At 46.9% G+C, this 25,843-nt stretch overlaps 1 protein-coding gene across 6 annotated transcripts in view; it reads right to left on the bottom strand.

Annotated features, from left to right (window-relative positions):
• The window catches only part of NAV2 (neuron navigator 2), a 405,016-nt gene that overhangs the window by 302,147 nt on the left and 77,026 nt on the right, over window positions 1–25,843 (bottom strand). The gene's annotated exons all lie outside the window — the stretch shown is intronic.

Raw genomic sequence — 25,843 nt, 5'->3', positions numbered from 1 at the left:
ATACCCAATTTCCTTATTCTGTCGATTGCAAAGGTCTAAAAACAATGACACCCTAGTAGCAACATACTCAGTGCCTGGATCTTGGTTTCTAATACTATTTTCCAATACAAGGAACCAGGGCTCCTTGGGGAATGTGCCGATTCTTGGGCTGAGACAAGAAATATTCCAGATAGTCCTGGAGCATATTACTATGCCAGAAAGTGAGGCTGTGTCCTCACCCCAAAGCACGTGGATGGGTACATTAAAGGGACCCAGAAGCTGACCGAAAGAGCACCCAGTGGCCGAAGTGGAGACGGTTTGAGCAACAAAGTCAATCAAGTAGTATTGGATTCAAGCCCAATATGAAACAAATATCCATTATTCCATACTGATATAAATAAATGATTGAATAAATAAATAAGTAAAGGGAATAGAAAAATCGCCCATGCAAAAAGGATTTTAAATAATTTATGTAGCTATTCTGTTCTCAAGGAAGTGAAGCGCTTAAGTGTGGGCTGCACAAAGAACAGTGTGGAGAGGAGGAGAGAGCAGCTTTCCTGGCGAAACCCAACAAGCACCCTGCAGCCAGATGACCAAGGTTCACTTCAGCATCCACAAATCATGTTGACAGCATGTTCCTCCGATAACGTGTGATGAAAATGGCACCTCTACCTTTTTGGTCTTTCTCTTCAAAACCCTCAACCCCAGTCTAATCACGAGAAAAAGCCTCACACAAATCTCAACAGGGCAGAGGGGCACATTCTGCAAAAACACCTGACCAGTACTGCTCAACATGACCAAGGACATCAAGAGCAAGGAAGGTCAGAGAGACTGTCACAGCCACGAGGAGCCAGCCTAAGGAGATGCGACAACCAAACATAACATGGTGTCCTGGGTGGGGGGGATCCTGGAGCAGATAAAGGACGTCATATAAAACAAAGTAAGGGGCCCTGGCCGGTTGGCTCAGCGGTAGAGCATCGGCCTAGCGTGCAGAGGACCCGGGTTCGATTCCCGGCCAGGGCACACAGGAGAAGCGCCCATTTGCTTCTCCACCCCTCCGCCGCGCTTTCCTCTCTGTCTCTCTCTTCCCCTCCCGCAGCCAAGGCTCCACTGGAGCAAAGATGGCCCGGGCGCTGGGGATGGCTCTGTGGCCTCTGCCCCAGGCGCTAGAGTGGCTCTGGTCGCAACATGGCGACGCCCAGGATGGGCAGATTATCGCCCCCTGGTGGGCAGAGCGTCGCCCCTGGTGGGCGTGCCGGGTGGATCCCGGTCGGGCGCATGCGGGAGTCTGTCTGACTGTCTCTCCCCATTTCCAGCTTCAGAAAAAATGAAAAAAAAAAAAAAAAAAACAAAGTAAGGGAGTCTGAGTCAGGGATAGACTTTAGACATGACACTGTTCTAACAGTGGTCCATTAACTTCACGTACGTTACTAACAGGGGAAAGTAGTATAGGATACATGGGAACTCTGTACTATCTTCGCCACTTTTCTATAAATTTAAATCCGTTCTTAAATCCAAAGTTTATTCAAAGCTCCACAGCCAGGTTCAAAACCCCAGGTTTTTTTAGACTTTATGTATTGATTTTAGAGAGAGGCGATAGAAAGAAATGGGGGGAGGACTAGGAAGCATCAATTCATAGTAGTTGCTTCTCATATGCGCCTTGACCGGGGTTTTGAACCAGCAACCTCAGCATTCTAAGTCGATGCTTTATCCACTGTGCCACCACAGGTCAAGCCAAAACCCCAATTTTTAAACCCCCAACGATAGCATGTAGATCTAGTCATTTCAAGGGCAGAATGCTTTGCCTGACGTTAGATTTGGGACAAAATTTCAGAAACATCATTTACTTGTACACACACACACACACACACACACACACCATATTTGAGTATATGTATTAAGTTTATAGCCTAGTTACTATGTACAATAAACTCTTCCTACAGGGTTGAATGTCCTAGAATGCTCATTAGTACCTGTTTAGGATAAAAGGACTTAAAGAAAAGAAGGCATTCAGGATCCTGGTTTTGCTTTGATCCTTTCAAAAGGACCATGAAAGAACTATTTGTGCCCAAAGAATAATGTCGGGACTCTCTCAGTTAACAACCCTGGGCCCTAACTCAAAAGATCCTGTTTGTCCTTAAGGATTCTGCATTTGATTCTTCCTCACCTTTCAAAGAAGGAAATCGAAATGCCTGAGGTTCCCGAAAGTGAACCAGATCAAAACGTGTTGTGAGACATTGTAATTAATAATGTACGTTAGACAACACCAGGTCCTAAGAACATCAGTAGAGCGAAAAGTCTCCCAACTGAACTTAATACTTGGCCCATGTTCTGAAAAAATTTAAGAGGAAAAAAGAAATTCTCATTTTTTGATTGGTGACATAAGCCAGCTTTTACCAGCAATAGGTGGCAGCATTTCTGTTCTCTGGGACACATTTGACATAATTGCACCAACTATTAATAGACAATTAGAAGACAAAGGTTTTTCAAGGTCCTGCCACATCCCTGCTTCCCATTAAAGGATAAACTCTTTCTACAAATCACTTTTTGCCAGAGATAACAAAATCACATCACCCTTTTAAAAAAATTAAAGAAAAAAATAATAAAGTGACAAATTAATTTCTCCAAACATAATAAAACTAATTTAATCATTATGTCCTGGCCATCTGCTTCATAGATATAAATCTAACTGCATTTGCTACTGCCTGATAACTTGCTTAATTCAGTTAGGTCTTGTGACCTCGCTTTTGTGAGCAGTTCTCAATGAGACCTTCCCCTGGCGGCTTCCAGACAAGAAACCGGCTGGGCCAGGGCTGTTTCTCCTCCATGGAGCAGTGACGACGCAGCCCCCTCCTCCCGCTGGCTGCCCACCCACAAATAAAGGCAGCAAAGGTGTCTAGAATTTGATGAACTGAAATGTATTTGATGGGACTTCCCTGTTGGTTGCTTGTTCTAATTTGTCACGCCAGTCTGTTGAAATATTAAACTGAACATGGTCGCCTTCCAACAAGGTCACCTTGGATTTTTTATCTTTGTCTCTTTAGGAATCACAAAGTCAACTGTAATGTGCCCTGGCAATGGGTCATTTTGCTATTTACTGGGGACTTCGGGGATAACTTGGGTTACAGTTCCTTCAAATCTTCAAAAGTGACTGTGCCTAGAGGCAATAGTCTGACATCTGTTGCAAGTTCTTTACCATTTCTGTCCTTGATTGTCAATTCCACGTCATCTCTAGGCTGTAAGGCTTCCAAGTTTGCTCTTAAATTCACTCTGGTGGAAGAAGACCTGTTTTACATCACCTCTTTCAATAAAGCCAGATTTCGGTGAAGGGTTCTGAATATTTCCCTCTTTATCCCTCCCCAAATCTGAAAACACTTATTCTATTGAGCTATTACACCAGTTTTAACACCTTCCTCGCATTATGTTTAAAAAAGTAAGCGAATTTAAGGAAACCATTTTAAAATCATGCACAGTTGCAGCCGGGAAAACTTAAGGTGGCGCCTTATCCTATTAATTTGAGGTGCTTTATTTGGTGCATTTAACACAACTGCTGGTTGCCAAGTGCCTTCGCCTGTGTAAGTGAAAAATATAAACCATCACCTTGCTGACCCTATGAATGTCTGCACCTGACACATAGTGTATACTCTACCTTCGTTACTTCTGCCAGGATGCCCTGTCTTAGCTCAGCTGCATGCTCTTCATTTTCTTTCCTGCTCATTATGCTTTAATTCTGAGGACCATACGAGGACAGACTATATTAAAAATGACAAAACTTTGTATAGGCAAACCATTTTCTTAAGTTGATGGCCAAGTGTTAAAATGTTATTCTTCATATCATTTATAGTTTTGTTACAGTCCACTTAACAAAGTTTGGTTAGATTTCAATAAAAATTATCTTCCAGAGTAGTTTCCCCTCTGCCCCAGGAATGGGGTAGGGGGTAAATTTATTACAGTTAGTATATATGGTACAGAATTTCATGAAAATGAGGTGTGCCGGCAATGTGATCAATTTAAACGTATTTAAACAAAAGAGAAGAAGAATGCACAAACCTGCGTCTGCTAATTCATCACTGCTGCTGCTAGGACCCAGTTTCTTTTACTGATTCAAAACAAAACAAAACAAAAGATAAAGGTTGTGCCTAGAAAAAAAAAAGAATTTCAGCTGAACTGAGCTGATAATGGGCACCACTGAGCACTTCCTCGGTGTCAGGCAATAATCCCTTTATATGTACCTGTCACATTGAATTCTCACAATCTTGGAGTTAGTTTCTATGACTAGTCCCGTTTTACTCACGAGGAATCTGAGGTTCAGACAGGTTAAAACGTTTGCTTCAGGTCTCAAAACCCAGCCTGTCTGATCTGACAGCTCAAGCTGTTGGCCACTCTGCAGGTAAGTAAGCCAACAGGACCCTCAGAGCTGCTCCTAAGCCCTGGCTTACACAGAGACACCCAAGGATGCACGGAACAAATGTGCAAAATGCAGTGCTGGAAGGAAAACCAGAGGGTCAGTGTTCAGACTCGTCCTGCTCTGAAGGACGGAGGATGCAAAGAGAGATGCAAGTATGGGGAGAGGGCGTTCTCTGCTAGAAGGGGACCACTGCAGAACATGTGCTCTGAGCATGTCCTCTACCCACCCACCCAAACCTGGAGCTGGGGTGGACATGTGCTTCCGTGCAGTCACTAGGGATCATGACATGACTATTCCTGCAGTGAGGGAGGCTGTGGTCTGTGGTCTGATATCTGACCCCTGCCCAGAGAATCCAGAGAGAGAGAGAGAGAGAGAGACACAGAGAGAGAGAGCTGCCATGGCCGATGGTTTCAGCGGTACAGTCAGGAGACAGGTACAGGCTGGGACTGGCCTACAGGCCCCACCATTAGGGCAAAGGATCTGCGTGTCTCCTTGGAGACAGCACACACCAGGATTCATCTCCGGTCCTATGAAGAGGCCCTTCAAGTGCCCATAGAAGAAAAACACAGGCTTTCAACAGAGGAGGACACCAGCTCAGGTGGCACCATGCAAGCAAGCATCGACTCCTCTGCAGTCCCCTGGGTGTGGAGGAGGGCCAGCCGCTTTCAGCCTACAGGGTCCTGACCTGAATTCAAGATGGGAGTTTTAATTAGTCTTGTAAGGGGGACAGTCTAATCTCTCCTTTGAGACTATCTTCGCACATTATTGTGACCACAGGACTATCTACGAGTGAGCAGAAAAGCCAGCAGCAGCCAGAGCCTTCATCCCATGGCAGGAAAAACCCTCAATGAACTTTGTCCACAATCCATGCATCACACTGGCCCAATATGCTGGTTACATGAGTAGTTTCAATTCTAGCTTTGTGTTCTAGTTCCCTGGGGGGCTTTTAAAAAACACAGATGCCCAGGCCCCACCCTCAAAGAGTTTGATTCAGCAGGTTTGAATGAGTCACACATCTGCCTTTTCTTTTCTTTTCAAAGTTCTCTAGGACTCTGATGCCCAGGCAAGGTTAGGAACTCTCAGGCCGTGCTCTACATATAGATATATGAGTAATGATCTCTGAAAGGCAAAGCGAGAAGTGCTTTTCACCAACAGCCACATTACTTCTTAAGATTTAGAAAATCTGTATTAGATGGTGAGAGCGACAGCATGGTTATTGCATGCATCCCACAAGAGAGGGACTCCAGCACTACCTTTTTAAATCAGTCAAAATATTAGCATACTGTAGCATATAAAAACAAGGAGAATATTAAAATCCATTCCCCACCCCCTACCCAGAAGGAATCTTCATCTTAAAGATAAGAGGAGTGAGGCTTGGAGATGCTCTCTTTGCCTAATGTCCAGCAGCTAAGAAGGAAAGTTGACATTTGACCTAGACCGCCTGCTTTCAAAGACCAGGTTCTTAACCACTGCACCGTCTTCCTAAGAATCCACATAATGCCAAGATCAAGACGTCCTTTCCCCGGGCCCCAGGCCTGCTCAAGTGCCAAAGTTTAAGTTGAAGAAGTGCAGGTCCTTGAGATGAAAGAGATCTGATGACAGCAGAGGTGACTAATGCAGGATAATTTCCTACCCAGAACTCCAATGTCAAGGCCACTAAAAAATAGTTATCCTATACCATGTAATATCCCTTTGATGGGGAAACAGAATTCAGGAAAGGAATATTTTCCAGCGAGAAGTTCGCTGGAGAGTTCAGCCATCTATAAAATACATTAGCTTATAAAGCCAGAAGGAACTCTGCCTGACATTTTAGGGCCTTGTTTATTTTCCTCTCCGGGTGTGGGAAAGAACCTCTACAAAGATGGAACACTGCGGCTACTGAGGCAAACTCAGCATGAATGAGCTTTGAAACACTGCACGTTCAACCAACTCCAAGTGGCTGAACTCTCAGGGGAAGAAATAAATAAATAAAGCCCTCCGTAGTGACATTCCAGGTTCAGAAATCAGACACGCGTGGCTTCGTGGAACTCATCCAGGCTTTGGTTCCTGGCAGAAGTCGGTCTGCGTGCTGGCCCTGTCTCTTGCCCGCTGACCTGGTAACTCCGGGCAAGCCACTGAGCCTTTCAGCGCTCAAGCGTCCTCTTCTGTGTAATGGGAATGTGAACACCCTGCTTCAGTGGGAGGCTTAGGGGGTGGGGAGCGAAAGGCGCCCCAGGGAAACCACCAGCAGCCAGGACGCAGGCGTCCCTCCAGATTTCACAGCCCCTCTCGTTTTGAAGAACCCAGATCAACACGGTGAGATATTTCAAATAAATGGAAAGAGACGGCCAGAAAAGGAAAGGCGGCTTCACGGCCCATGAAATTTTAATGTCAGTGACAGTTCAGGTTTGGCCCTGGTCAATAGGAACCATAAATAGCTGTCACCTAATGGCCGTGTCCTCTTGAAAATGGGTTATTCGTCTGAGTCCATCTCCCAGAGGACAGCTGCAAATACCATCAATAGTGGCTCCAAGCAACAGCCTTATTTATAGCCAAGGGACAGATTCCAAAGATAGAAGAGGTCATGGAGGCTGAACTCCTCTTCTCCAAACTCCAAAATTCCTAGAGGGCTGAGGGGTGAGGCAGGAGAGGAGGTCTTATGGGAATGTTTCCAGACAGTAAGAGAACTGTAGATAAAAATGAGAAAAACTAAAAGGTCAGGAGAGGTTTGAAAAGAAGGAAGCTGTGAAAAGAGGAAATGTAGGTGGTACTCCATACGCCCGGTGTACCTGCATCAGCCACCAATGTCAATGAGACCACCCCATCTCTCAGCTAATACCTACTTATCCTTAACAAGTGAAGAACCACTCAGAATTGACCAGTGCACGTCCAGATTCAAGCAAGGGTCAGAAAATCTTCCCTTGGCCACACTTGCTGCAAAAGCATTCTCTAGTACCTGCAGAATCAAATCCCAAAACCTTAACTTGACTTTCAAGAACTGCTGCCTAAGCAGGTGCCCCTGACTCCCCACTCCTCCCCTTCGCTTCAGCCCAATGCAACTAGTGGCAAGTCCTCACAGAGAACCACGTCTTTCTACCCCTGGGCCTTGACTCCGGAGGTGCAAAGGCCAAGTCTTCACAAATTGGGATCCTGTGTATGTCTCAAAGAGCAGTTGGTTCAAATACCACTCTTCCCTCGAAAATTTTCCTTGGGCTTTTTCATCCAGGTACTTCAGAGTCTCGACTCCTACTTCACATTTTATGATTTGCAACGGCAGGATCCATGATAATTTCCTCCATGTTCCCTTGCAAGTGTAGTGCCAACTCAAGTGCCAATAAGTGTTTGTAGGATGAATGGATGCACGGATAAATGGATGCATGGATGGATGGAAGGCAGGCAGGACAGGTAAAAGAATGGATGAATTTGATGGATTATAAGGAAACCAACAAGGAACACATTATCCCCTTTGTCATTTGTCATCCAGCACAACCAGGAAATGGAATGTTCTGGTTATCACAACATTCTGATTAACAGAGCTCCTCCCCCCAAACCATTCACAGATTTGACTACTGACTACCTCAAGACGGGAATAAAAACTACCTTGCCTTTCAAATGAACTAAACAAGACCGGGCTTTTGGTGAGGATCCACCAGGCACTTGGCTATCTTGCAAGACTCAAGATTATGAACTGCCCGATGGTCAATGCACCGTGTGTGCTGTGTGACAGGGGTGGTCTGCAGAATACCGGTGAAGAGAATCCTAGATAACCAGACATATGTTTGATGAAACCATAAATGAAAATAAGTATTTCTTCTACATTCTCTTCTTCAGTGGAATCCTATACAGCTAGGATGAACACTATATTCTTCCAACCAGATGACCCTACGAACACGCAGAGACATGAAAACACACTGAACTGCTTGAGGTCTGGCTCTTTTCCACTCTGATCCAAGGAACAAACCTGAATTTCAAACATCAGCAGTGCAAGTCCTTCAGTACAACGCCACGGATCCCATTGTCACATCTCGCTCTTGACTTGCCCTTCATCCCAGCCCTCCCCTGACTTCAAGTTCTCCTCACCCTTGCCACCTGTTCCTAGACAAGGCCCACATTTTTTTTTTTACCATTTCATGACTCCACCAGCCTCCGGTGGGTCGAGGAAACACACGTCAAATGAGGCAGGCTGCTATTATATTTAACCTGGCTCCAGGGAGCTCGTGGGTAGTGGAACCAGTTCTGTTGTACACAGTTTCTCCATCACAAAGCAGAGAGGAGAGTGAGAGGCTTCCTGGCTTGTACATTATCTTCCAGCCTTGGGGAACTCCCAAATACCCACCTGAGCGTTCTTTCTCACAAGCACTTTCTTGTGCCGGGGCACTCTGCTTTCTTTCAATCAATTACATGCAGGGTCTCGGTTCATCCTCACATCTGCAGAAGTTACTACCCCATTGTAGAGATGAGGAAACTGATGGTCTAAGGCAGTGGTTCTCAACCTGTGGGTCATGACCCCGGCGGGGGTCGCGACCCCCCCCCACAGGTTGAGAACCGCTGGTCTAAGGGGTGAAGGACCCCCTCAGCCACACAGGATCTGAACCCACATCTGTCCTCATCATGAACCTATGCCGCTACCATTTTGAAAGAGAACTTGGAAGGACGTGGCACTTCGCAGTCCCACATGCTCTCTTTTCCTCGGCCCCTGTCCCAAATGGAGTAGCTTTTACAGCCTCTGATGCTAGAAAGGGCCATTAAAGGGTGAACCGAAATGTTCCCCTGCTTGGGTCCCAAAGTAAAGCTGACCACATGGTGTGATCAGAGGCTCCATCTGAGTTAAACACATGCCCTGGTGATTCCATTGTGTGGTTTTGATATATGGCACCAGCACAATATGCCCACCTGGGAGTTTTTTGGTGCCAAGAATGCACAGAAGGGAATGTATTGCAGAAATATTAACCTTGGCAGTCTCTTGCCACAGTAAACCGCTGGGTGAGCTTTAATGAAATTTTGTACAAGAGCAGAAACATCTGTATCTCTGGTAAAAAATAAACCCCAGCCTGAACACATACCCATCTTTGCAAAAGGACATGACAGACCTGGAGAGGGATGGAAAGGAAGCCTTTCTCTGATCAAAATGGGGCTGCTCACCCCCGTCTTCTCTAGTTAGACCTACTGACTCTTCGTGAATGAAGACGTTCTAGATTTGTACACCTTTCGTAGTAGGATTTTTTTGTGTGGGAGAGCAAAAGTCCTGCCAACTGCCTGTCCCCGCTCTTTCTTGTCCCCACACAACCATTCCCCAGGATGAATAAACATTGGCATACTACTTTAAGCCTAGCCAGCACAATGAGGCTTAATTGCTTTAGGTACTCTGAATTAATCATTCATTCAAGCCAAAATTAAGAGTATGGAAACTGTCTTATTTAAGAGATGGAACAAGAAGCCAGTCCACAGACCACAGGCCTCAGCAATCACACAGTAAAAGTGGCTGTATACCTAGGGAGTGTCGCATCATCTGCTAGGCGGCCCTTCCTGAACAACAAACAGCATGAGACCTCCCAAAACCCAGACTCAGACACTCCCCTCCCAATCTGCTTCCTCCTGATGTACACACCCCCTCTACCAGTCCCACGCCAAGCTTCCCCAGGGAGGAAGACCTCTCTAACCCTAGGGAAGCCATCTGACACTATCTTAGAAAGCTCTTCCTTTTACTATATTGAATTTTGGTCTTAGTTTGGTGGCGAGAACCCCAGAAATCGATTCTTCCAGCCCTTCAGAGATAGAAGGTGGCATAATGTTTCTTCCATGAATAAGAAGTGTTTCCCTGTCCTATAAATACTCCTCACACAGTAAGGCTTTGGTTATCCCACATCGCCTGGCTGTTATCCAGAGAGGGTGAGAACAGATAATGATGACAAGGATGATTATTAAAATAAAAGCCAGCCCTGGCCAGTTTGCTCAGTAGATAGAGCACCAGTCCAGCATATAAATGCCCTGAGTTTAATTCCCAGTCATGAGAATTAAACTATTCCCAGTCAAGAGAAATGGCTATCTGCTTCTCTCCCCACCCGCTTCTCTGCCTCTTCCTATCCTTCTGTCATTGGCTCAGTTGGTCTAAGTCCATCAGCCTCAGGTGCTTAAAACAGCTCTGTTGATTCAAGCATCAGTCCCAGATGGGGGGTGGCCAGGTGGATCCAGTTGGGGTACATGCAGGAGTCTGTCTCACTATCTCCCCTCCTCTCACTTAAAAATAAATAATAAAAATAAAAGCTATGATCTTAGTTCTTATTTATTAAACATATAGTATGTGGCATACACTATACTCTGCACTTTACAGACACTTCTAATCAATTCTCACAACAACTGTGGGGTTCAAGATATTATTCTGTTCATTTTACATTTTGAAGAATAGAAGCTCACAGGTGACATAACCTGCCCAAGTTCACAGAGCTAGTCAGTGACAATGTCATGATTTGAACTCAGACAGACTCAGTCCAGAGGCCATCTTCTTTGTGACCATGCCAGAAGAGGGGCATATTGCAGCCCAGCTGCATCCTCCTAAACTGGTCTGCAATGGGTCAGCCTGGTCCATGGTATACAGAGCAACCAATGTCCACGTGCCGACATTATACTTCCACCAGCAGAGCCTGAAACTGCCTTCCTCTACTGAAGATTCAGATCCCAAACAGCCACGGAGGCCCCTTTGCCTGGGGAGAAGTGAGCAGTCATGAGGGAGCAGGTAATCAGCCTGGTCCATGGTATACAGAGCAACCAATGTCCACGTGCCGACATTATACTTCTACCAGCAGAGCCTAAAACTGCCTTCCTCTACTGAAGATTCAGATCCCAAACAGCCACGGAGGCCCCTTTGCCTGGGGAGAAGTGAGCAGTCATGAGGGAGCAGGTAATCAGCCTGGTCCATGGTATACAGAGCAACCAATGTCCACGTGCCGACATTATACTTCTACCAGCAGAGCCTAAAACTGCCTTCCTCTACTGAAGATTCAGATCCCAAACAGCCACGGAGGCCCCTTTGCCTGGGGAGAAGTGAGCAGTCATGAGGGAGCAGGTAAAGGAAAGGGGAGACAACCTGGGTATAACTTAATCTGGAGGAACGCTGGGCCTGGGGAGACACAGCAAAGGGAGAGGTGCCCAAGGGCGTCAGCATGAGCCTCATCCCATAGCCAAAGAGGGCTGGAGCAAGCTGCCTATGGGAGACCCAGCGGGTCCGGGGCCGGTGGGGAGGGAGGTGCTGCTGATCCCCGGGGCAGGCTGCCTATCACAGGCCGACGCTGTCCACCATTTTCCACTCCCCACGCCAGGATGGGACTCTGCTGTTGCCAAACTGGTTGGACTGAGTCACAGACAGTAAAAATGACCTGTCTGGCTGCCATATCCCTGATCAAAGCTGACTCATTTCAAAGGCCAACTGTCAGCAGCTTGGGAGATTGCAATCAGACAAGGAAAATAAACTATAAAGTTACTTCAGGGGTTAAAAAAAAAACCTCCTGGAAAAAAAAAGTTTTTCTTTTGTGTTTCTGAAATTCTGAGTTCCTAAGAACTCCATGAGGAAACTCAGGCACCAATTTAGGAATATGCTTGGGTCCTGACGTAAGACCCTCATGGTCACGGGGCCTCATGCCTCGTCTAAGATGGGCAGATTTTCTGAAGCTATGACCCAAGGCTAGAGAGCAGGCGGGGATTCCAGGTGTTTGGAGATTTCAACTTTGCTCCCACACACACATCTCAATCATAGTGCAATGAAAGCACAAAGAGGTTCCAAGACACACACACACACACACACACACACACACACACACACACTATCCTTTCTTTTCATCATCTCTCTTGAGACAGACGAGGAAACTCCACGCTACAGAGCTACAATCACACTAAGCTTACACCTCAGAAGGATATGATTTTAAATCGGTTCAAGGCCTGCCCCTTTAGAGTACAATTAGGTCAGGAGAAGAATTGACTGAGCAGATCTTGGGTGTCTACTTAGAAATGGGAGGGAGAATTAAGTTGTATATCAATTACACGGGATATGTTGGGGGAAATGGAAATTGTCCTCACTTCTCTAACCCTGGGAGGCGGGGACTATGTAACCTACAGAGTGCCTTGGAGGGGACCGCCATGCCCGGAAACCAAACGGACCTTCTCTTTTCCTTTGTGAGACTCAGAGCCACCGCAAAGGGCTGGAATGTCCAGAGGACCCATAAACCCCAGGCTTGTCAGAAGCGGGCCCAGAGCCACCCTGTGCAGAACTAACTGCCCGGGAGCCAGCACACTTGATCAGTTCTGCGGGAGGGGGGTGGGGGCACGAAGTTGCAGCCGGGCCATAGGGTGGGGTTTGGAGAGAAGCATGGTGAAACCATCACCAATGTCACACCTGCATAAACAAACAAATGTGTCCATTTAGTAAAAGACGAGGGGCTCCCTTGAGCTCCGGGAAGCTGCCAAGATACGTTCTTCTATCCAAGTCTGAGGCCCTGGGCTGAAACCCAGGCGCAGGCAGTTAAAACAATTTCTCCATTAAATTACTCTCCTGAAAAGGAGCAGGTTCCAGCCTCCTCTTCACTGCTAAAAGTCACTTGGGTCCACACAGTAGATTCGCTCTGGGCTCCGGTGCCCTGGCCAATGCATGCAGACTGAGGCAAGGGGGAGGCAAAGAAAGGGGTCTGAACGGCACCCGCGCAGCTGCTCTCTCTGGCTGCTGAAGCGGCTGCTTCTGGAACTCCGCGCCCTTCCCAGTCCGCACATGCTCTGCAGGAGAAATGAGCCAATGCTGGGCTGTCCTGGCAGAGGCAGGGGACAGACTTTCAGAAGCTTAAGGAGGATCCTCTCATCTCCCCTCTCCTGAACAACAGATACCCTGTCCAGCTGTGGCCCAGGACCTAAGCTGAGATACCATATTCACTGGACCCCCCAGGCAACTGGTCCCCAATCTCACACTGCCGGTCCACAGTGAGATTCACTGGCGGTTCCCTGTATTTCCTTGGGGTTGCTGCTTCTTAGCAGAGTGTAGGTGACAGGGACACTGAGCATTTATAGAGTTGACTGAGTAAAGGTCTATAATCTAGACCACCCTCTTGACTCCCTCTTCTGCACCTTTCTAAATCCTATACAAATTTTCTCTACTGGGAGTTCCACACTAGGAGACTAGGATCTCCGCGGTCCTTGAAGGTGTAACAGGGTCTCTAAGAGTTCACACGGGCATAAGAATGCTTCCAATCAACAAACAGGAAAAGGACAACTGTACATCGGCCATAGAGTGGGCCTTTAACACCCGCCAATACCGATCCGTGCCACTCCCTGGTGAAACTGTCAATGTCACCCATTACCCTCAGCATGAAGTCCCAACTCCCAGGACCTTGGCAAAGTTTTTTAGGGCCCAGCCAGAGGTCCCCTCTCCCACTACTGAGCAGAGTGAAGGAGATGGGGCTGGAGGGGTTAAAAGAACGCCAGCAAGGGCAGTCCCATAAATCCGGGGATTCTGCTTCCAAGAATCCAGAGATTAATGGGAAGCAGGCAGGCATACTGGAAAAGCTACAGATTTTGAAGTCAGTTAAACCTAGACTTAACCCACCCCCTCAATCTTCCACTGGGTAACCTCAGTCCTGTTACTTAACATACCCGAACCTCAAATTTCTGTGTATGTACCATGAGGATCACGCGAAAGGAGCTATGAGATGATGTATGTAAAGCATCCAACATGGTGCTTGGAACCCTGAGAATTCTGGGCGCCAAAGCCCCAAACTGGGCTTCCGAAGTAAAGTCACACTAAAGCAGTGCTGGGTCCATCGTAGAAAATGGGTGCCAAGCCCCCATCCGCAGCCTCCTCTCCAACGACACCCCCCGCACACCCCAGTCATCCCCACACATGCACGAACCACTCTCTCCCCACATCTTTTGAAAGCCATTTTCCCACAGCAGATGAGAGATTGGCAGTGAAGATTTCAAACCAGATTTATGAAAACCCATAACTAGAAGATTAAAATTCCAAATGTCATCTGGATAAGACGGGCCAGATGCTTGGAGAATTGCAAAAGCCTCAAGCTCTTCACATGGGCAGAGCAGTGGGAGTTGTCGAGAAGCACAAGGCAGAGGGTTTCGCTCAGTGGAGAAAGGAGCGCCCTTCGTCTATGAGGGAAAAGAAGAGACATTTTCAGTGGGCTGCGTGGGTTTGCTGCATCTCTAGAGAGACTTAAACACCATCTACTGGCATTTGATGAGAGCTTTTATTCACTGGGAGGCAACCAGGATGCAGGGTTGGCTCACTGGCCCTTCTCCTGGGTGGGTCTGGAATGTGTGGTCTGTCTATCCTGAGGCCTCTGCCAGGGACCAGAGGGAGGGGAACAGACCAGGACTCCTGGGAGAGAAAAGTCCTAGCAGCTAAAAAGCATCATCAGGACCAGATTCACACCACTGACTTCAGCTGGCAGAAGCACCTCCCACAGATCACAAACAACCAGAGGGAAGGTGACAAATATCTCCAGAACTCCTACCACATGCATTCCCACCATGAGGAATGCTTCACACACACAGCCTCACTGAGTCCTGGCAACAGCCCGCTGAGGGGTCACAGTGTTATCTCTGCCTGAGAGTCTGGTGCTCAAGGAAACTGAGCAATTTCCCCAAGTCCTATAAGCCCCTAGCACACAAAGGGGCAGAGGAGGGATTCGAACCAGGTATTTCTGATTCTAAAATTCCTCCACTCTCCTATAATTGTCTCCTTTACACCTGAACTGCCACATCTCATCGTCTGTTTCCACAGAGGCTGGCTCGCGCCCACTGACGACCACGACCCGCGCGGCTCAGTCAGGTAGGTAGATAAATCAACGTCATTGTCAAAGCATTCAAAAACAGAACAGAGAAGAGAAAGAGAAAATGATTTGTGCTGGAAAGCTGACCCTTGATCACAGTCTAAGATCAAAACTATCAGTGAGTAAAGGAAAAAAGCTTTTCAGTAGGAATCTGCTTCACTGACCAAACTGAAAGCCGAAAATCGCCTGGGACTCAGGGATTGTGAGAAAAGAGCTCATCCTCTTTGAAAAACCAATGAACAAAATGGGGAGAAAATCCTGAAGGAACAGATATCATCAACTCCTCTTATCTCTAACACTCTGTCCCCGGACTATTCTCATGTCAGTCATGCCACATTCTCCGCCTAGATCCACCTGTCACTCTCCTGCTCTCAGACCTCCAATGACCCCTCTTATCATTTGAGATCGAATCCAGAATCCTTAGCCCAGCATTCATGGCTCTTTATAACCTGGCCTCAGTCTCGCCTCCACTCTCCCTTCCCTCCAGAGAGGCAATATGGCTTAGTGATTAGCCACACTGGCCTTAGTGTCAGGTTCACCTGCCCAATAGCTGTGTGACCTTGGGGGGGTTACTTAGGCTCTCTGTGGCCAAAATGAGGTGAAAGGACATTCCGAAGAAGCACTGAGATACTGCATGGAAAACATTTTCAGAATAATACAGAACCCAGTTAAGCGGTCAAGAAAAAGGAGATTAGAGATTTTATGCCTTTTAAGGCTAAAAGATAGGTTGGTGGCATTGCACTGCCCTACCTCTGACTTTCTCTGACCAAGAGCCTCTCTACCACATCCCCCTAAGTACTCTGATCCAAATTCTGCAAGGTCCAGATCAAGCCAATAGTGTCCTTCCGTTCCTGTGACTTCGCTGATACTCACTACTTGTTACCATCTTAATGGGGTTTATACACTTACCAGGGTTAGTTATCTGCCTCATCTCTTCACGGTTCTCTGCTGGCATTCAGTATCCATTTCTGTCCCCTCCTATGTTCTCCTCCACCAACATACTGCAGTCTGGAAGCATATCCCAACTCACAGCTATGATTTCTGGGTATGTTTGGATTCTGCCAACAAGTTGCAACTGTATAACATCTGGAAGGAGGGAGTGAGGCAGAGGGGACTGACTGGCAAGCAAATTTCAACAGATGAGAATGATTGTGGAAGTTGGACGCCAGGTTTCAGCACCTGGTCATCAACTCTGGGGAGTCAGAGGTGGGTAGGTGGGGGCAGCAAGGCAGTATAACAGCTCCAGCCTAACAGGCTCCCGAGATCTCAGCTATAGGGGTTGACCTTAAATCCAAGAGTCTAACTGCACCCTTCTAACTTCTGTCCTTCCTGCAGCTTTGCATGCTACCAGGTCCTTGTATTAAATCCCTTCCTGCTTGAGTTACCTAGAATGGGTCCTAGGTGCTAGACTGACACTCTTCAGCTTCTTAAGCTTAGTAACTATGTGTCACATTATTTGTATGTAGTTTAACACAGAGCCAGGTCGGTCGCAGGAGCTGCTCACTACATGAATCCATCAGGAATCCACATTTGTTTTCATCCTTGTAACAGACTCAACCTAAATAGGCACCTTCCCACAGCACCTCCCAAAGCCATTACAGTCTGTGCAATTGACAAGTAAGAGTGCATATGACCCACCAGTACCCATGGGTAGGAGACCTTCAAGTCTCCACCAAATCTTATGCTGGGGGAAAAAAAATAACCACCAACATTGTCACAGAGTAAACCTGGATGACAAAAGCAGATCTGTTACAGGGACAAATTTTCACACAATATGAATGACTAGACATATTTCCAATCCATAAAAAGTAGTGAACTCAGAACTAAGAGCAAGACTGTAACCATTCTGTGAGATTCAGTAGCTTCTCCTTTCTCTGGTTTGTCTTCCTTTCTCTTGAGTCAGTAGCATTCAATTTCCTTCATAAACCTGTGTTTCACAAAGTGGGGGGAGGCAAATCATGGGTGACGTGCTCTAAAGGGTTTTAGACTACACACTGCTGAACATCTCAGTTAATAGGTATGCACTTATTTTTATGATTACCTTCTTTTATACTCTATGATACTGCTTTTGCATTTATAGTTGGAATATAGTTTCCCCTCTAAATAAATTTCTCCAAATTAAGTAGTCAATTTGAAGAAAACGAATAAATAAGCAACACAAGGGGTGGACAAATATGGCAAAACTTATGAATATGGTATAAGAGTAAGTAAGCTTGGGCAACACTGACATATCAAATCTTGTAACTGTTTTGTGGGGAATTTCAAATATCTCATCTACTTGGTTTATCAAGATAGTATCAGATGACTGTGAATGTTCATAATTCACTTTAAATAACTTTCTGTTCCACTTTTCTTCTCAGGCTCTTGGGAATACTTCCATCTTACAGGAAGGCTGTTGGATGGAGTCAGGAATTTCAGCCGTTCACAGACTGGGGCACAGGGCAGGTTGCTCAACCTCATCTGCCTTCCTGTGTGGCTGGGAAAGGAAGCCAGTGAGCATGCCTACTGACCGCAGCGGGTGCCGAGCCGGGGAGAAAGAAGCAGTTACGTCTTCTAGATAAAAGAATTCATTTCAATGATTGTCTTCAGTTGAATTTATTTATCTAAATGCTGTTTTCAATATCTATAATCCTCATGTCAGGGGAGAGAAGACGTTTGCAAGGAATTATTCAAATAAATGAATGTTAACTGGGAAAAATATTAGTATCTGGATGTACTCTGTAAAAATACTTGCTTATTTTGGATCCTTGGGGGATATTTATAAACATAAATGATACTGAATTTGGAATGAGCCATCCATCTCCCCTCCCTTCCTGACAGAGCGCAGAGTCTTTGGACAATTCTCAGAGTCATGGGCTCTCCTCTTCCAACCAGATGTGACAGGCAGAGGGCAGACGGGCCCCCTCTGAAGCCGAAGCAGGGTGTGGCCACAAAGGGCCAAGTGCCTGTACTCCAGGTGCCCTCACCAAGATGCAAACACAGTAGCTCTCTAAAGAGGACTGGCCAAAAAAAGCCATAAAACAATGGCTGTGTTGGCATACAGTTGGCACCGAATAAAAGTGGCTGACTTCCTCAGCCTCAGAGTAGCTCGGGGACGCAGACTCACTATTACGTGAGGGAAAGGAGGTGAGTGATCTTCTCTCCACCTATCCTATGAAAATGCTACTGGCACCAGGATCCCCCAAGACCCAATGGAAGAGAAAAGGGTGGGAATAATGCCGAGCAAGTAATTCACCACGAACAGTGTAGGATTAGGCCAAATTCCCTATGGACCGACCATGGTCATTTTAAGCTGAGATGTCACAAAGCACATCCTAGAATACGTCCACTAAGGGGAAAAGTCTCTGGGGAAATGGTTGTTCTTTCTGTAAAATAACACATTGGCTCACACATGTTTTTTGAAGAATGGGGTCATACGTACTTGAGTTGGGTTCTTTAACTGCCACAGAACCTGCCCACAATTCTATGATTTAAGAGAGGATGTGAGATATACAATGTAAGGCACCACAATGCAATACAACTAATAATACAACGGTATACTTGGCATCCTAACCACAGCTAAGGGGAAGAAAAACCCTTGCTGGCTTAGGTGAGGTACAAGGAAGCTTCCTTACAGCTCCAAGTACAGGCATTCTTCTTCAGAGGACCCTGTGCTCAAGTACAGTGCCTGCTTGTTCAGTCACTCATTCACCTGACAAATATCTATCACCCCTACACCTTTGAACCAGATATTGTGCTAGCTGCAAAGGTTCAGTAAAAATCAGACAGACCTGTCCCTGAAGTCATGGAACTTACATACAAATGCGGTGAAAGCAATGAGAAGTTAATACATTTATAATGATGATAATTTCAGTGCACGTGGTGTGTTCGGAGGGAAGTAAAGAGGGTGACACAGGCAGTGACTAGACGGTTGCCAGGTCAGGGAGCAGCCTTCTCGGAGGATAAAATGCCACATCAGAATATTCTGGGCAATGCGACATATAACACAAAGTCCCAAGGGTGAGGAAAATCCTAAAATCATGATGATAAGAAGAGAAACGCACCCCTGGTGCCTGCCACCAAAGACAAACTGGCAGTGTGAGCTGCTGGCAGAGGCAGGCAGGGGCCAGATGACGCTGGACCTCCAAGGCAGGAGAGGGACTTTATTCTTCACATGTGGGCAGCCACACAAGGTTTAAAACAGGGAGCAACACAATCCAAGTTTTCAAAAGCTCACTCTGCCACTTGTGGGAAGAACAGACGGAAGGGTAAGGGCAGGAGTGGAAGTGGGCGTTACTTGGCGACTAGAATGGTCCAGATGCAGTGGCCTGGGCCAGGTGACCACGGCGGAGGCTGAGGGCAGTGAGGAAAAGCACGTGAAAAGGCTGGCACACTTTGCCACTGAATCAAAGCTTCCTCAATAAATAAGTGGTAACTTGGCTGGAATTTTACCTGACTTAGCTGGCTTTTTTTCTAAATTCAATCACCATAACAGTGAGAGAGATTGGTTATACACACAGCCATGTGTTCCGAAGCAGAGAAGGGCAATGAAAAAAGCCTTCAAATGTAACAAAACAGTAACTGGGACACGAGGTGTGCACTGAGACAAGCTCAGGGCAGCATCTCCGTTCTTATTCTATAAAAACAGCTCACTCCATAGTGGGAGTGGGTGCTCCCTGTCTTCCTCTGCCTCCCCCTCCCCCACAACCTCAGCCCATTCTTACTCGGCAGTTTCCAAGTTAAGAGCCCGAAACCTCCCCTGAAGGAACTGTTACTTCCAAGGAAGAATGTGCTCTGGAATTATGCTTCAGTAAACCCATAAGGCACGCAGAGATAAGAGTATCAAGGGTACCTATTAATGAAGCAGGAAGTCTTGAATAAAAGAGAGATGCCCCAGAGGGAGACATAAACCAGAGCCTGCATCCCGACAGGGGCAGAGGCGAGTTTCATCATTGCAGGGAAGTTTGCAGAGGAGGCCTTTGCTTCCCGGCACCCTCAAAGGAGCAGGGGTTTTTCTCCACCCCTCTGGCCTGATGCGCACGCCAGACAGAACGTGGGTCTTCAGTGCTCCCAGAAAGTGGTTCTTGTTTGCAGCAGGCCGCAGCTGGGCTTGGCACCCAGAGAAGGCCATGCTCTCCCCTTGCTTAGCACAGAATCCACCCCCCCCCCCCCGGGCAGGGAGGGTTTTGACTTGCAGAAGAACTTAATGGGGGGAGGAGGGAGGCTAAGGTATCTATGATTGGCAGGAATGGCACTGGCACAGAAATTTCTAAAGACCTACACACCTAAGTATGTATTTGTTACGGAGACAGGCAGAAGGAAAGGGTCTCCCTTCAGTTTCTGAATATTGAATCACTTCCCACAGCCACTTAGGGGTATAACTTAGCTACGTGTGTAAAGAACAGGCACCCGTCCCGTGCCCAAGGCAGTCCCTTCCCGGTGCAGGAGCTGCACAAAGATGGCAGAAGAAATAGAACATTTGCAGAGCATCTCCTAGGGACTCGGTACCATGTCAGTGTCTCTGCTCACATAGGTCCACTCTATGACCCCGCTAGAAACCCTCTCAGGTGGGAAGGAATGACTGTCTTTGTACTACAGGGGGATAAACGAGGCCCAGAGCCATGGACCTTGTGCATAGTAAAGCTGAAATCTGAACGAGTTCATCCCAAGTCCCATGTGCTTTTCTATACCTACCAGCCACCGCCCTCAGCCCAGCCAGGCTGTCCTCTAGAACTGAGAGCCTGCTCCCTCATGGGGACCGCCCAAGGTTCCAACCCAACCACTGTGCTTGCCCCTAGCTCTTACCCAGGTTAAGAAAGGTGATCAGTCACAGCTGTCCTCACTTGGGAGCTCTTTCTAAGTGACGAAGTCTACGGCACCCCAGCCATGCTACCGTGCGCTACAGCAACGGCACGGGCGCTCTCTCTTGTGCAGATTAGGACGCTTCATTGAACCGCTCTCAGGCCCAGGTTCCTCCCGCCCGGCACCAGGCCTGTGGACCTGCCATGCCAGCGTCTCCGCTCCCCATGGGCTCTTTACTTGGGCAGGGAAGGAACTTGGCGGGCTTGGCATGCTCACAGGCTGCAGCAGATTGGTGTATGCAGCGTGCAGGGTGGGGTGGGAGGGCAAGGGAAGGGCTTCCAGGACGCAGTTCCTTCCCTTGCATTGGCCTCTAGTCATCTGGCAGGTGGTGAAGTGGTAATGGTTAACCCAGGAGGGTGCTCCAACCTCCTCTGGTGCCCTTGGTGTGAGTGATGCCAACCCCCACAGGACTCATCTGCAACCAGAACCTGGCACAGTTCCCAGCAGGGAGTGGTTAAGGGTATAGATTTTCACGCCAGATTGATCTGGGTTCAACTGTGTGGCTACCTCTCTCACTGACTCAGGGTAAGTTCTTATCTTCTGGGACTTATAGTTTCCTTATCAATTAGATGGGGATATTACATCATAGGACTATTGTGCAGATTACATGAGATAATACATGTCAAGGCAGAACAGAGCCTTGTCACCTAGCAAGTGCTCAATAAATGCTAACTAATAAATAATACCGGTAATATTCTAAGTGAATGTCATTAAAGCTCACAGCAGACACAGCCCTGACAGTCCTCCTTCTTGCAAACAGAAAGAGAAAGAAACAATTTAAGCAGCAATGTGGCGGCAGAGGCTGTGCCACCTGCCTCACAAACACAACATTCTCACACATCTGGAGGCAGAACAATATTCGGCCCTTGGCTCAGCACCTACTATATAGGCAGGGGCCTCACACACACCATCTCTAATCTATTCAACAGCTCTGCTGGGCCAGAATGATTTTTACAGAGGAGGAGGCGAGGTTCAGAGATGTCAAAGATGTCAAATAACTTACCCAGGGTCACACAGCCAGTGAAAAGCAATTAGAGTCTATACAATAATAATGAGAGCCACATTTGTGTAGTCCTTACACTGTACTGGGTTCTGTTCTGATTACCTGACACATATTAATCCATTTCATCTGCAGCACACCCCAGATGGAGAGGTACTACAGATGATTATCACTACTTCACAGAGGAGACTCCTGAGGCCCGGACAAGTGAAGCGAGGTCACACAGTAAACAGCTGGGCTGGAATGGGAACCAAGGCAGGCAGGCTCCAGAGCCTTGCTTTAACCATTGCCCTAACTACCTCTCCAAAAAAAAGCCCTTGCACTGCTCACTGCCTCTAAGAAATGAAATTTCGTGGGTGCTCAGGACACTTTTCTAATGAGTGATGACTGTGTTGGGAATAAAAATGCACTGAGCTAAGAGTAGACTTTGGGCTACGATCTTAAGCAAATCCCTTTCCCTCTCTGGATGTCAGCTGGCCCCGGTATAAAAGGACTGGCTTGGACTAGAACTGTGCACTGAAACCTCACAGAACTCGTGGTATATGGTCCCCTGAAATGGGCCTTGCTCCTTCCTGGGGAGCCCATGGAGCCCATGGAAATGTGGGCTGAAGTTGCTGACAGGCCCTCCCCAGAGTAGCCAAAGCACGTCTAATGGGATGAGATGGCATGTGGCCGGACACTTGAGAGCCATCCCCAAGTGAGCATCTGAGGCTGGGAGATCCCGGGCAATTCACCAGGCCCTGGGTTTTTCCCCTTTGGCAAAGAGAGGGAAATAACTTGCCTTCGTGAGCTGCTCTGAGGTCATAAAACCGGTCATAAAGCATTTTCCCAGATTCAAAGTTCGCATTTGCAAAATGCTCTTGAACTCAGCCATGAGAAGAGTAATCAGAGAAGAAGTTGGGACTTTGCAGGATTCCCAGAAAGCAGTCTGAGAATGTAAAGAATCTTCATTACTTCTCCATGCTTCTAACAGCTGAGAGTCTAGTCCAGACAGGGGGGGGGAACCCCAATACTAACTCAAAGCAACTCAAAAGATATTCAAAACAGTTTTGTATAATCAAAGGCTATTCTGCTCCCCAAGGTCTTCATCTCTCACAGTGGAGAATAAATTCTCAGAGGCTTTACATTTGTCTGTCTCTAATGAAGACCTATTGACTCGCTGAATCATTTCCAAGGTGAGCCCTGAAGATACTTCCCTGTATACCAACTGCCTAATTCTCAACTCTTAAGTTCCTTGATTCAAGTCAACAAACACGTACTGAATGAACTACAGGGCATGCAGCATGACATCTGTATTTTCTGGTTACTTTTAAAAGCTACATAACAATAATGGCTGAAAATAGCATCAATGTCTTAGACTTGTGGCTGCAGAACAGGGATCAAATCCTCCCCATCAAGGCCAGAGAAGGTCAGCCTGACTGGTGGTGGTGTAATGCCTAGAGCATTAACCTGGAAGGCTGAGGTCCTAGGTTCAAAACTCCAAGGTCATCAGCTTGAGCACCAGTTCACTGGCTTGTGCATGGGATCATCAACATGAGCCCATGGTCACTGGCTTGAGCCCAAAGGTTGTTGACTTGAAGCTCAAGGTCATTGGCTTGAAGCCCAAGGTCACTGGCTTGAGTCCAAGGTCACTTACTTGAGCAAGGGTTCACTGCTTGGCTTGAGCCCCCCAGTCAAGGCATATATGAGAAGTGATCAATGAACAACTAAAGTGATTCAACGACAAGCTGATGCTTCCCATCTCTCTCCCCTCTCTCTCTTTCAAAAAAAAAAAAGGCATGAGAAGGTCAAAGAATGACCTTGGGATTTCACCTAAAATGTTTTTTTTGTTTTAATTTTTATTTTATTTATTCATTTTAGAGAGGAGAGGAGGGAGAAGAGAGAGAGAGAGAGAGAGAGAGAGAGGAGAGACAGGGGGGAGGAACTGGAAGCATCAACTCCCATATGTGCATTGACCAGGCAAGCGCAGGGTTTCGAACCGGCAACCTCAGCATTTCCAGATCGACGCTTTATCCACTGTGCCACCACAGGTCAGGCTAAAATCTGTTTATTTTCATTATTATGCATCCATATTACATTTCTTATGTGAATTCTTACTACATAAAAATGACCCATTCAGCAACTATTTCATGGGCAGCCACTCTTTCTAAGGCAGTATGAAGCTAATAGTCTTGAGAGGAATAGTTCAGAGAAAAACTGGTATTCGTTACTACTTATCTTATTGGAGTCTAATTCTAGAGTCTAATTCTAGAGTCTAATTCTAGAGTCCTGCTGTTACCAATTTTAAACTAAAGTAATGGCACCTCCCTTCCTCAACAAGGATGTTGAGCTTATTTCATTTATTTAGTCAACGTATTTACTGAGCAGCTATTTTGTACCTGATAGTGAAGATAGGTTTGAAAGCAGTCAAGCATGCATGATTCTTGCCTTCACAGAGGCCAGGAATCTGTATTAAAGAAACAGCCCCTTAAAAAAAAAAAAAAACAAAGAGCCCCTAGTGGTGATAGGTGTTATGAAGGAAACAACAAGGGGCTAAGATTTTGAAGAGGAAATGTACATGAGATAGATGGGGCGGGGAAGGTCTTGATGAAGGAGCTCCATTTAGGTGAGTCCCAAAGAACAAGAAAGAGCCGGCCAGTCATGTAAAAAGTGGGGAGCAGAGCTCTCAGGTCAAAGGAATACCAAAGGCATCCTCCCCTTGGTGAATTCAAGGCAGGGTGGTGCAGCTGTTGCCTGGTGAGCAACCCAGGGAGATGCAGATGAGAGAGGGGACTGGGCAGAGGAAAATGGGACAGGGTCTTTTAAGCTATGGCAAGGAGTTAGGCTTTTACTCTTCATGCAAGGAGAAGCCACTGAAATGCACCGGAAGCGGGAGAGTGACATGGTGCCAACTCTATTCTGACACCCCCTCGTGCTGTACGGGGAACGGACGGGACGTGGACAGCAGTGAATGGATGGAGGCGACTGCAGTTCTCTGAGAGAAAGACGATGGTGTCTTGGCAATGAGAAAATGAGAAGTGTTCATAGTGTGGGTCTACCGGGAAATTCGCGTGGAAGTATTTCCTACTGGAATGAAGGAGTGTAGAGGAAGAGGATCTAGGATGGTGCCTCCAGCTCTATTTGAGCAGCTGGTAAACACAGAACCATTTACTGCAGTGCGAACTCAACAGCATTGATTTTGCCCCCTACGGGACACACATGGAAATCTATGGAGACATGTTTGATTGTCACGACTGGGGGGTTGCTATGAAACATTCTACATGGGTAGAAGCCTGAGCTTCAGCTAAACATCCTGCAATGCACAGGACAAATAATTATCTGGTTCCACCAAATGTCAACAGTGCAGCGGGTAAGAAAGCCTGACTTACAGAAGTGGGAAGAGTGAGGAAGGGAGAAGACAGTCTTCAGGGTTACTTAGCACCACGTCTGGGACATATTACATTTGAAATATTCACGTTAAATTGTCCTTGGAACCACACTATTCAGAATGGAGAAAGTTAAAAGTTAAAAAAATGGGTCTGGCATCCAGGCTCCTTTGAAGAAAAGAGCTGGTCCTCTCTGAGCTGGAACCCAGTGGTCCTACTCAAACTCCTCTCTCCTGTTAGCTAAATTATGAAAGAAATTTCATAAAATCAAGAAAATGTGCATCTTTACACGTGCCATCCACCCTATTCACAGCCCAATCCTGCCTATTCTGATAGCTCAGCACCAAGTCCCAAAGGACACCCATCCTTGCGGTGTCTGGATTCAGAGGAGTCTGACCTTTCCAGCATCTGCTGTGTGCTGGCAGCCTCCTTGGGTGTGCCACCGTGCTGT

The sequence above is a fragment of the Saccopteryx bilineata genome, chromosome 1 (genome assembly GCF_036850765.1).
Source record: "Saccopteryx bilineata isolate mSacBil1 chromosome 1, mSacBil1_pri_phased_curated, whole genome shotgun sequence".
Lineage (NCBI taxonomy): Eukaryota > Metazoa > Chordata > Mammalia > Chiroptera > Emballonuridae > Saccopteryx > Saccopteryx bilineata.
Note: the sequence above shows the minus strand (reverse complement) of the source record. Positions and strands in the feature narration are given on the sequence as shown.